At 43.4% G+C, this 12,166-nt stretch overlaps 1 long non-coding RNA gene across 1 annotated transcript; it reads right to left on the bottom strand.

The window, feature by feature from the left end:
- Nucleotides 1-9,586: 9,586 nt before the first annotated feature.
- Nucleotides 9,587-11,926, bottom strand: LOC116537941. Its single transcript, XR_004263430.1, has 2 exons — nucleotides 11,875-11,926; nucleotides 9,587-9,947 (listed from the first exon to the last, which is right to left on the bottom strand). It is a non-coding gene; the product is annotated as an uncharacterized LOC116537941 (long non-coding RNA).
- Nucleotides 11,927-12,166: the final 240 nt, after the last annotated feature.

The following is a 12,166-nucleotide window of genomic DNA, read 5'->3' as shown; positions in this document are numbered from 1 at the left end:
CCTCTAGTGGTGTTGACTCAAGCCTTTGTCAATTAAACTTTATTAAATAAATATAAGTCTCACTGGCTAATGGGGGTCAGTGTTTGCAACTGTTTATAGTATTCTCCAGGGAGTCTGTAAGTGGCCACAGACACTCGACTGAACTGGCAAAGCTCAATATCTGTGTGTCAATGTACTTTACTCAGCTGTTGCTGAATCAAGGTCTGCAGGACAGACTCCCACAGGTGATGACCCTGACATATGGTGGCTAGTTTATTATAGTTTATAGGCTTGATCTTATTCCTTTCCATTTCCTCTATTAGAAACAAGATCATACAGTTCCTGGCCCATATTCCTGTCTGGGTATTATAATCCCAGTTGGGATCCTGCTAGGGAACAGCTGTAGCTTCTACAGAGTTGTTGACATCTGTCAGGTGTAAGTCATCCTCACAGTGGAATGCTACCTATAGATGATTTCTCTTTCCTTTTGTGAGAGGGCTTGTCCCATGAGCATATTTACATCCTTCCAAGTTTATCTAAATGCAAGCCTCAATTTTTGGAAGCCCTTGATTGGGTCATCCAAGAACTTTTCTAGGTTTTCCCTCAAAGCCATGAAGGTTTGTAAATAAGGGACCTCAGACTATTTGTCAGAAATAGTGACAGAAAGGGCCCAGCTGGAGGATGATATTAAAACTTGTATTTCTGGTGGCTGGCAAGATGGCTGAATAGGAACAGCTCTGGTCTGCAGCTCCCAGCGAGATCAAGGCAGAAGGCGGGTGATTTCTGCATTTCCAACTGAGGTACTTGGTTCATCTCATTGGGACTGGTTAGACAGTGGTGCAGCCCATGGAAGGTAAGCAGAAGCAGTGTGGGGCATCACCTCACCCCACTGAAGGGGTCAGGAAACTCCCTCCCCTAGCCAAGGAAGCCATGAGGGACTGTGCCCTGAGGGACAGTGCATTCCAGCCTAGACACTATACTTTTCCCATGGTCTTCACAACCTCTATGTTCATTACGGCACTGTTCACAATAACAAAGACTTGGAACTAACCCAAATGCCCATCACTGATAGACTGGATAAAGACAACATGACACATATGCACCATGGAATACTATGCAGCCATTAAAAAGGATGAATTCATGTCCTTTGCAGGAACATGGATAAAGCTGGAAACCATCATTCTCAGTAAACTAACACAGGAACAGAAAACCAGACACCACAGAGTGCAGACTCTGGCTGAAAACCAAATCCTAGCACTCTGAAACAGGGAAGGATGAGGCATACTGAATGGGTTGGCAAAGCATACGTATTCAACAGGTTATAGGAGAAGTTATGAATATTCATGAATGGGAGTTGTATGCATGTGTGATAAGCAATCACACATGTTACATGCATCCCATGTTCACCTTGAGGTGGAGACTTAACATTTAAATATATTACACTTAGGCCCTCTGCCTCAAAAGGTGAAGCAAGGACATGAGGGCATTCAGTGTGCAGCCTCTGTAAACTGGCCAGGGCCATATTGTGATCTGTAGTCTCTTATCAGGAGAGGGTTATTGAAATCAGTCAGCACGTAGTAGTAAGTGAGCTGCAATTGCTTCAATACTGCTTATCTCTAGGCTAGTGCTTGTTTAGCTGCTAGAGAAAAACAAAGGCTTTGTGGCAGTTAGAACATTATTCTTTAAGTGTAGAAAAGTGTGACTTAAACTTTGCCTGGCATGGCCTTCGTTCTTGTTTATAATTTGGTATCTTATTGCCACAAAGAGTGCATTCCATGAGTCTTCTGATCTCTATTTGAACGTAAATGCTGGTCAATTGTATCTAAACAGCGAAAGGGAAGGGCCATAATAAGAAGTGTCCAATCTCCCATCCCATCTGGGAACTCAGTTTTTAAGGGCTCTCTGAAGTCTCCCCTGGCCAAGAGGGGATCTGTTCAGTTGACTGCGGGTCTTAGGTTTTTATTTTTAGTTCACAGTGGAATCACTTCACACCCACCCTCTCCCCACTGTAGGTCTACTTTCCTACTGCCCCTACTCATGGGTCCAGTATGCTCCTTTTCTCATCTCCTGCCATACCAAAAACCACCCTCAGATCCTTCATTCATATTGAAGTGTGAGTGATAATCCCCTTCCATCCATGGACATTTGCCCATGGATCAAAATGTTCGGTTAAAATGGATTGTTATCTGAGTGTAACACCTCGGGCATCAAGCAAGGGGAGAATTGCCTGCATTTCAATGACCTTTTTTGGAGTTGTGGAAATATAGCCATGTAATTACATGCCCATAAGGTGAATCAACACCACTATGCCTTCCACTGTTTTGGTCAACTGTTTTCCCAGTGGAGACTGCCCATGCATAGGAAATCCTCTTAGGTTCCTGTGAGCTTATACAGCCAAGGACAACAGAGAGCCATTTACCAGAGCAGAACATGTGTGGTTGGATCAAATGCTGGACAATTTTTGAAGAGAGGATTGCAAGAAGGCAAAGTTAAAGATGAGAGCAAGGTTGATGCCAAAGGAATAAAGGCAGCTAGGGGAAAGATCCAAAACTAGGGGTTGAACAGGCCACATGAGGGTGAGGAAATTATGAAAGATAAGGATATCTCCAGGGAGGTGAAATGGTTTTTCAAGAAGCTAGAGACATTTTCTTAATCTTGTCACCACTCTGCAGTCAAAGGCCACCAGGAATACACCTGTAAATAAATAAACAAGCTCAACTTTCTGAGTACAGTTTATTGCTTGATGAACAAATTGAGTTCATTACTCAAAGAGCAAAAGGAGACTGCAAACCAGGGGCCTCTCTGGAAGAGAGTGTTAGGAAAAAAAAGATCTGGGCTTGAGCTAGGTGATTTAGAGGAGGGTTTCCTGAAGCAGGGTTTGGCTCTGGATTGGATGCTGTCAGGAAGTGGGGGGTAATTTTGTGACTGGGTATATTTGTAAACCTTATCCTAGAAAAGTGAATATTTGAAAAAAGCTATAGTTGCACAGAAGGAGTCGTCACTCACACCAGCCAGGATGGCAGGTGTTTGGTACCTTTTGTTACTTGAGCAATGTTCTTGTTTTGTTGTCTTCAGACTAGATTTGGGAGTGGCCTTGCTGTTGTTTGTTTTATCTAGACATTTTACCTTAAAAGAGATTTATATTTACAGCAAAGTTGTGAAGATAGTTAAGAGAGGTCCTTCATATCCCTCACCCAATTTCCCCCATGCATCTTGCACTAAAGGGGTGCATTTGTCACAATTAGTGAACCAATCCTAAAGTCCGCACTTTATTCAGATTACCTCCATTTTAATCTACTGTCCTTGTTCTGTTTCAGCCTCATATCCAGGATGCTACTTTATATTTAATAATCATGCCATCTTAGGGTGCTCTTGCTTATGATAGCTTCTCAGACTTCTCTTGTTTCTGATGACTCTTGACAACTTTGAGGACTACTGGCCAGATATTTGGTAGAATGTCCTTCAACTGGAATTTGCCAGGTGATTTTCTCATGATGACACTGGGGTTACAGGTTTTCAAGAGGAAGACCAAGAAAGAAAGTGCCATTCTCATCACACCTTATCAAGAGAGCATACAATCTACATGAGATGACAGTAGATTTCAACTTTGGCCGCCTGGCTGAGGTCATGTGTATCAGGTTTCTCAGCAGTAAAGGTATGTTTTTCTGCCTTTCCATACTCTACTCTTTGGCAGGAGGTTACTATGCACAGCATACACTTAAGGAGAGTTATTTTCTACCTTCTCTTGGGTAAAATATCTAGGAAAAATGGAATTATTCTGCAAAAGATATTTGTCTCTTCTCCCTATTTATTTATATCAGTATGGACTCATGAATATTTATTTTATATTTTAAGTTATAATCCAAAATCACTGTATCTATTCTGTTGATCTACTTGCTCTAGCTTCAGCCATTGGGAGCACTTTCAGCAAGCTCCTTTGTCTCTTTGCCTGCCATACTCCCATCATTGTGTGTGTGTGTGTGTGTGTGTGTGTGTGTGTGTGTGTGTGTGTGAGCATGCACAGACGTGCACCTACTGGTATTACAAGATGCTCCAGGCTCATCTTGTACAATCTCAGGCTCAGCCTTGGAATCAGTCATTTAGCCAAAGAATCCTGGTTCCTTTTATTGGAAGATGACATTAGAAACCAAGGTTTGGGCTCTAGGTGTGCTCATTACTACTGGGGTGTCATTGCTTCTTGGCTGTCTCAGTCAACAGAGCAAGAAATCACGTGTGTGCAAGCTGACTCATGTGTGGTAGGTAAGTAGTGATCCCCTAATGATGTCTACTTCACAATCCCTATAACCTATGAATATGTTACCTTACATGAAAAAAAGAACATTTCAGATATGATTAAGTTAAGGATCTTGACATGAGGAGAGTATCCCAGATTATGGGGGTGGGCCTCATATAATCACAAGCGTCATTTTCTATAAATGAGCCAGAAATGCACCCTGTCTATTGGCCTAAAATGATTCCCATGTCATTTACTTCTTCACAGCAGGCTAAGACTATTGCCTCAAAGCCCACTGGTGCGGAACTCACATTCTCATATACTCAGGCTCTTTAAATATAATCTGAAAACTGTTTTAAGTCCTTTAGAACCTATCTACTTTCCATATCCCACAAAACTGCTCCCAATATGCACTAACCATAGAAATGACAAACTCAATAGTTTTGAAAGACCCTCAAACCACTGCTGCCCTTCAAAGGTCTGTAACCCAGAGAACTCCACACCTTGCTGCTGATGACATCACCTACTCATGTAAGCCCCCTCTCTGGTTTCCTCCTCTTTCTCAGAAATCCCCTTGCCCTCATCGCCTTCTGGGTAGCGGCCCAATGCTGCTGTCTCTGGAAGATATCTTGCAGAGACCTTTGCCTCTCATACAATCCTGTCCAAGCACAGTCCCAGTAAAGCTTCTGTGTGACTGTCTTTCACAGTCCTGTCTCTTCCTTATTCAATACCCCAATACATGGACCACAGAGACTTTTAAGAGGGAGGCAGAAGAATTACAGTGCATAGTAGGAGATACTACTATGGAAAGAAGTTGGAGTGATGCCAGGAAGGAATAATGAAACAAGGAAGGCAGGCCAGTCCTAGAAGCTGAAAAAAGCAAGGAATTGAACTCTGCCCTGAAGCCTCCAGAAGGAACATAGCCCTAACCAGCAACCTGATGTCAGACCTCTGACCTTCAGACTCTAAGAAATTTTTGTTTGTTTAAAGCCATTACCTTTGTGGACATTTGTTACAGCAGCAATAGAACACTAATACATCTTGTATACACACATAACTATAAATGTTTCTACATTGACCCTTCTTTATCTATATTAACATAAGCATGAGTTCATACCAATCTCTCCAACTCTAATTTCTTATCATATGAGTCATTGTAGCTGTCCCATCTTACTTAACTAACTTTTCTCACCAAGAGTGAGAAACCTGTCTTCTATCATCACACATCCATTAACTTATTTGCCTAACCCAGTACCCATTCAAGCAATTTTAGAAATATTATTCTATACACTCCTAGGAGAACTTAACGAACCTCAGCACAATGTTTTGTCTTTGGCCTAATCCCAGACTTTTTATTTTTTAGTTACTGTTCAACTTTTAAATTTTGAAATATTTTCCATGCATAGAGAATTTGCTTCTTTCTTCCTGGAAAGCTCAGCACTATAGATGCTTCCCCTACTCGCATCCCATTCCTCCCCACTGGGTGCCTATCTCCTTCCTCTGATAGACCCACCAAGAACTGCTTTGCAGGGTTTTACACCTGCTTAACCCCAGCCCTACTCCCATCACTGCACTTCCGCATCCAAGTCCCTGGCCAGCCTCAGAGCACCTGGTGTCTGTAGCTTCCATAACCGTCCCAACTCAACCACCGGGCTCTTCCAGAAGCTTCTACCCAGACACACACACACCTGTATGCGTAACTGTATGCAGTGACACAGGAACAAAGTGGTGAAATATTGAGAGGATTGTAAAGGATGGGAAGAGTATTGGGACAGGAAACATGAATTGAGATTCAAGACAGGGGAAACTCAGAGCAGAAAGGCACCTGGCCCCACATCCTACATGGACCTCTGGAAAAGAGACCTGCCCTCAATGCTCCACTTCAACAGGAGGAGGCAACAGGAGCTCAGAAATGACAGCCTGGCACTTAGGAAAGCAAGGTTCTGACATGGTGCCCTAGGGTCCCCCATGAGTCATTTGTAGCATAGGTGAGTTACAGCTGCAGGCCCAGAAAGAGACTCCACAAAAGAGTTGAGAGAACTGGTCAACAAGGTGAGGCCAGGGACAGAAAAAAGGAAGACCCAAAGCATGCAACTCTCCTAATTGCAAGCCACAAACAACTGCACAAACAGCAACTCAGACACCAGCCGCAGATGCCGGTATATGCCCAGGGCCAGGTAGAATCAGTAAGAATATCCACCATATGGTGCACGCCTGTAGTCCCAGCTACTTGGGAGGCTGAGGCAGGAGAATTGCTTGAACCCAGGAGACGGAGGTTGCGGTGAGCCGAGATCGCGCCTTTGCACTCCAGCCTGAGTAACAAGAGCGAAACTCCGTCTCAAAAAAAATAATAATAAATAAAAAAAACTAATATCCATCATAAGTGTAGAATGGGCAATGGCCAACATCCAAAGGTCAAAGGAGATGAGAGAACAAAGAGGCAGGTCCATCCTTCTTGTGCAGTCATTTTATTTAAGCTCTCTCTCTATCTAAATAGTCTCTTGGGGAGGAAGAGGAGAAAAAAAGAGAAGGAAGAGGAAGAGAGGCTAGGGAAGGAGGAGAAGAAGATGACTAGACAGAAGAAGGAGAAGAGTAAGAGTGGCAAAGGAGTGCATGGGGGCTTCTTGGAGTCTTCAACACTGATGGATTTTGTATAGCACCCATTGGGGGATATAGCACAAAATATTTTCCCAAACATACTGGCCAAGAGAATACATTGTTTATAGAACAGTTAACATCTCATAGATCTAGTATTCCATGAAACAGTTTCAGAAATATAATTCATTAATGTGGTGAAAAGGGGTATTTGACCTAAAGGATGGGCAGTGAGACTCCTAAGATCCTTTCCCTTCTCAAATTGCCTTTGACACTGGGCTGGTCATGCTCTGAATCCCCTTCTTGGTTTTCTCTCTGAGCATAATATAACTATAAACTCTTTCTTAAGTATAAACCCTTTCCAAGCTGCCATAGCCTGCATTGCTGTAAATGGGGACTATGCCTGGTCTAATTTCATTCTTTTAAAATTAATCCAGAGAACATGCAACTGGGGTCCTTCAATTGAAAAGGAGACCTCAGTCATGTAACACTGTGCTCAGAGAGAGCAGCCGGAAGTTGTTGTAGTTTCTCCGCATTTCATCAATAATCACTGATTTGTAATACAGAAGACAGAAGAAAAACAAAAAGCAACATCAGTGGAGCTGGGCCTTGAGAGTCCCATGTGAACTGCAACAAACAGATTCATTACTCAACTCCCAACATAACCTTGAGAAGGCCATCTGTAGTTGCCAGTGGCTGTGTCAGTGCTGAAATGGAGTCATCACCCAGAACAGCATTTCTAAGAATCCCTGGGAATAGGGGCACCCAGTATGTGGACAGTGTACTGAGCGTGGGCCTGGATGGGCATAGGCGGCTGGGAGCAAACTAACCAGCAACTCATCCCATTCCATAGAGAAGGTAATGATAGGAACATGAATAAAGTTCCAGCTGCTATGGGAGACCTGGAGAGGAGGAGGTTCTTTGTATTCCATGTGTTAAGGAACCCCTCAGTAACCGGTGAGACACTGCAGCTTGGGCCCCTCTGGCCTGAATGGCAAGAATAGAGTTCCTGACAAATGCAGCCCAAGATCTCCATGAAATCCCAGGGCGAGACCTGTGCCCAACACCCAGCATGGCACATCTGCAGGCAGGACGAACTACAAAAATCCAGCTCTCTTTTCCTCAGGGGTAAGATTTTGATGCCTACAATGCAAATGTCCCTTTGACAGCTAACCACGCATCTCACAACTCTCTGGGACAGAGGTCCTGCAACCAGTTTTCAATTAAAATTGATAATTGGCAAAACATTTAAAACACGCTAACTATAGAGAGGAAATGTAGCTCCAGTTGAATGAAAATTTTCACAAACGGTGAGTATTGACCTATTTAAGGAACAGACAGTGCCAAAAACATTCTGACACTGACTTATGTATTTAGACTCTGGTCCTCCAGAGCTACGTCTCACCTTTGCAGCTACAGGGCTGCTTATGGCAATCGCCATGACTCTCTGCCTTAGGGGCTTTTTGTCTCACAATTGGAGCATGCTAGATATGACCCAAGGCCAACTGAAGGTGACAGGGATTTATATCTCCCATAGGGGAAGTACCTTAACAAGTATGGTTGGGTATTTTGTGGCTAAATACCTGCAAGCCTTCTCATCCTGCACTTGGGATGAATGTGAGGTATGTGTTCTACAAAGTCTCCCATAGGGTCCCCCTGGGAATTAATTCCAATCGCCCACAGTGGAAACCTGCTAGCTTATTCCTCCCACTTAAATTGGCTGCATTCCTTGTATATTTCACCTCCCCACACCCTTACCTGTGCTATCAGGGACTCCCTCTCAATTAAGCACTTTCTACTCACAAGTAGGGTCTATTTCCAGGGAACCCACCCTTGAACACCTTGTATGCTAATTTATCCTCACACTTGAATGCCTGGCTAGAGTAGAATTGTAGGCTCAAAGTTATTTTGCACCAACATTTGAAAGACCATTCTTTATTTCACGGGCATTTTTGGTTACCTCATTAGCTCCCTTTCTCTTTTTCTCAATTGAAGAAGTATATCTCTTGGGAGAATTCCCTCCCCATTCTGCAAGCCACTCTCATTTTAAATTTATTTGAGTTCAACTTCTACCCACTCCCTCTCCCAAACTTCAAGAAAGACAAATCAAGACCTCTAAGTGGGCTCCTTAAAGCCCCATCTCCCTAGAAATTTAGGGTTGCAGGGCCTCACCATGTGTCCACTGTCCACTCAGCTGCCCTTCCAGCTTCTCTAAGCAGGGCCCCTCGTGACTCCAACACCCCCAGACTCTACAACGTTAGTAAACATGTTCTCAAGGGATAGTAGCTAGAGTTCATCTGCTGTGGCCTTGGGTAACACAGAGACTGGTGGTCAGAAGGACATGGATGAGTGTGGAAACCATCATTCTCAGCAAACCGACACAAGAACAGAAAACCAAACACCACATGTTCTCACTCATAGGTGGGTGTTGAACAATGAGAACACATGGACACAGGGAGGGGAGCATCACACACTGGGGCCTGTTGAGGGGTGGGGGGTAGGGGAGGGCTAGCAGGGGATGGGGGGATTGGGGAGGGATAATATTGGGAGAAATACCTAAGGTAGGTGATGGGGGGATGCATGCAGCAAACCACCATGGCATGTGTATACCTATGTAACAATCCTGTACGATCTGCACATGTATGCCAGAACTTAAAGTATACACACACACACACACACACACACACACACACACATATATATAAAGGAGTCAAGAAACCAGGTAATCAATCAAAGGCCATGTCCAGCCAAAAGCAGTGAGAACACAGCTTCCATTTGTAATGGTTGCATCAGGGAAAGGATTTATTGATCCACACCGTTTTCTTGGATTTTCCATCCTCCCCAGGGAGCAGAGGTGGGTTGGTTGTGGGGTGTGTTGGCAAAGGCCAGCTCCTCCCTGGTGTGGCTTGTGTCAGTGTCCACAGCCACTCTGTCAGATCCGCATCATTTCTGTGATTCCCAAGCTGTCTACTGAGTAAAACGCTCAGCACGGATTTAGAGGCCAGGCTGGGTTTTAAGTATTCGTCCGCTTTCCTCTTAATGGTCGGTGCAGATGTGTTGGGACCGACTTCAGAGTGTTCCTGAGCCATGACTGCCTGACTCCACAGATGGCTTCAGGAAGACGGCACAGCAGAGAGACCTGTGAAAGTTGATGGAATCCAGAATTACCTGAAGGAGAAGCATCAAGTAGCCCCAGAAGCCTCTCTGCACTTCTCCCTAATACACACACACACACACACACACACACACACACACACACACACACACGATTATAAAAGTCAGCTTTGTGGCAACTTGTGATTTTTAAATGCCAGTTATATAATTTCTTTGAGTTCCACATACGCATGAGTATATCACTAGAATCTCTTTGTTGGTCCATGGACATTTCTATCAATTCCTATTTCATTTGCTAATACGACAGAGTAAGTTTTGAGTGACAAGCTCACTCAATGACAAGCTACCCCTCTTGCATAATCTTGCACAATCCTTCACATTTTTTGCAGTATAATTTCATCTGGCCTTCCAGTTACACACAAACTCAAAATTCTGCTATAAATTATTATCAGGATTGCACTGGATTTACTGATTTATTTAGAGGTGAATTGATGCCATTGCAAAAACTGATCTTTCTCTTCAGAAAAATGTAGTATTTTAAAATATTATATGAATATTCAAACTGAAGTCTCATAAAAAGTGGCATGTGTGTTTTCCTTATATTTTTCTTCATCATTTTTCTAGATATTTCAAAATGTTTGCAACCAATGTAAATCGAATAGCTTATTTCTATAATATTGCCTATTTGGAAGATTGTGCAAATTTTTAATTTATTTTTGTATTCATTTATTTGTACTGTAGAGATGGGTCTCCCTATGTTGCCCAGACTGGTTTTGAACTCCTGGGCTCAAGTGATCCACCCTCCTCAGCCTTCCAAAGTACTGGAATTATAGGTGAGAGCCACTGTGCCTGACCTAGTATGCAAAGTTTTCATGCTTAACTTCTATCAATCAGCCTTTCGCGACTTATTTCCTAGGTGATTGCCTTGGATTTCTGGGATGTCAGCGCCTTAAGAGACAGTTTTCCACTTTCTTTGTTAATAAAATACATCAATACGTTATCGTCCCTCTCCAAATTGTTTAGAACACTGAACACGGCCTCAGGGTCTTTACATGGTTCCGTGTGGGCTAGGAGAAAACTTGAAGGACTGAGCCTTCCTTCACTGCCACTCAAGAAAAGGAGTGTGTGACCTGGGTCACTTTAGAGGATTGTAAATTTCCTCAGTTGTTACATAAGACTGAGTGGGCAGCCTGTGTGGAGGCAAGCCACATCTCCTCATAATAGTCATTTTAGTTCCTCATGAGAACCACACTATAAAAAACACAAAGCACTGTCCTCACCATTATCCCTCTGACACCCTGGAAATTCCAAGTCCTGCCTCTAGACAATACCCACCTGGGTCACATTTTAATGGTAACAACATAGTTATTCTAGACCAGAGATTTGGAAGGGAATATGGCTTGATGTCTCAAGGAACTAGTTCAGTTTTAGCATAAGATTTTCTAAAGCATTAAAAGCCCACCTGCATCCCAGGTCCACAGAATAAAGGTGTGAATCTCCATTGCACTGAACTTTGGGAGGGGCTCCACTGAACTGAGCTTTGGGAGGGTTTAGATAAATGTGAGAGACACAGCAATGTTTAATTGCAGTGTTCAGTTTCTGTAACTAAACACTCCATTTACATGAATTGTGTATTATAGAAGGAGTACTTGCAGAGTCATGACCAAGGATGGGTGCAAGATTGAGAACCAAGTAGGAAATTCGACCTGGAACTAATTCCTGAATTGGAACATAGTGGCCAAATTTGCTGATCACTACCCAGGGGAGAAGGCAAGATGCAATGGGCACTGTTAATCTACACAAAGGAGAAATTTTAATGGATTTTTGCACGAGCCAGGGACAAGCTCTGAAGTCAGGATAGTTGAGGGCTCTGTCTAGGAAGGCGACATGCACTGCAGATGGCACCTTGCCACAGGATATACCTACCTCCTCTCCCAGTAACTTCCACTCACCTTATTCAGGACTGAACCGGAAGGAAGACAGGGATGGTGGCCAGCGCTAGAATCCTGCAGACTGTTGGCACTAAGTTCTGAGGGCAGTTGTGAGTCACCAGAGTCACTATGACATCACTTGGTGCTGAACCAATCAGGCCCTGGGACTCATAGAAAGAGAGAGAGTGCCAAAAAGAGAGGTTGTGTTTCCTCTTACTGTTTACCTTATGGTCCAGATCTTTCTTCAAAAGAAACCTGAATGGAAAATAATCCTGATATACCAAGATCATGGAACATCCTTTTGTGCCATTAG

The sequence above is a fragment of the Sapajus apella genome, unplaced genomic scaffold, assembly GCF_009761245.1.
Source record: "Sapajus apella isolate SASKATOON/1434 unplaced genomic scaffold, GSC_monkey_1.0 scaffold115, whole genome shotgun sequence".
In the NCBI taxonomy this organism is placed as follows: Eukaryota; Metazoa; Chordata; class Mammalia; order Primates; family Cebidae; genus Sapajus; species Sapajus apella.
The sequence above is the reverse complement of the archived record's forward strand: the minus strand, read 5'-3'. Positions and strand labels throughout refer to the sequence as shown.